The 653-nt window shown below is 44.3% G+C and overlaps 1 non-coding gene across 1 annotated transcript; it reads left to right on the forward strand.

Moving 5' to 3' along the window:
* Window positions 1-347: 347 nt before the first annotated feature.
* On the forward strand, window positions 348-420 carry TRNAK-UUU. Its single transcript has one exon. It is a non-coding gene; the product is annotated as a tRNA-Lys (tRNA).
* The last annotated feature ends 233 nt before the right edge of the window (window positions 421-653 follow it).

Below are 653 nucleotides of genomic sequence, written 5' to 3' on the forward strand. Positions count from 1 at the left end.
GGAATGCAGTGGCACAATCATAGCCTACTGTAGCCTCGACTTCCCAGGCTCAAGAGATCCTCCCACCTCAGCCTCCCAAATAGCAGGGACTATAGGCACAAGCCACAACATCCAGCTAATTTTTTCTTTTATTTTCTTTCTTTTTTTTTCTTTTTTTTGTAGAGATGAGGTCTCACTACATTGCCCAGGCTGGTCTTGAACTCCTGGCCTCAAGTGTTTCTCCTCCCTCTGACTCTCAAAGTGCTGGGTTTATAAGCATGAGCCAGCATGTCCAGCCCACTTTTGATACTTTTGATTTTCAAAAATATTGTGGTTATTTCTATCACTGCATTTTGTGGAGCATAAGGGCCTGGGTAGTTCAGTTGGTAGAGTAGCAGACTTTTAATCTGAGGGTCCGGGGTTTAAGTCCCTGTCCAGGCACTAAAATCTCCCATGACAAAATATTCTTCTCTAAAAGAAGGAAATTCGAGTTACTGTTCAGCATTTACAGTGGTACCATAGGCACCAGAAAGGAAAAAGGAAATGCTGTGATGAGAGATGAGGAAGGCCTGGAAAGAGAACCTGCTGCACGCCCCACTCCCAGTTGCAAGTGGACATATTGGGCTAGGGACTCCTGCTTTAGTGGTTATGTATCTTTCTCATTCCTTTACAGT

This window comes from Sapajus apella, unplaced genomic scaffold (assembly GCF_009761245.1).
Source record: "Sapajus apella isolate SASKATOON/1434 unplaced genomic scaffold, GSC_monkey_1.0 scaffold10, whole genome shotgun sequence".
In the NCBI taxonomy this organism is placed as follows: domain Eukaryota; kingdom Metazoa; phylum Chordata; class Mammalia; order Primates; family Cebidae; genus Sapajus; species Sapajus apella.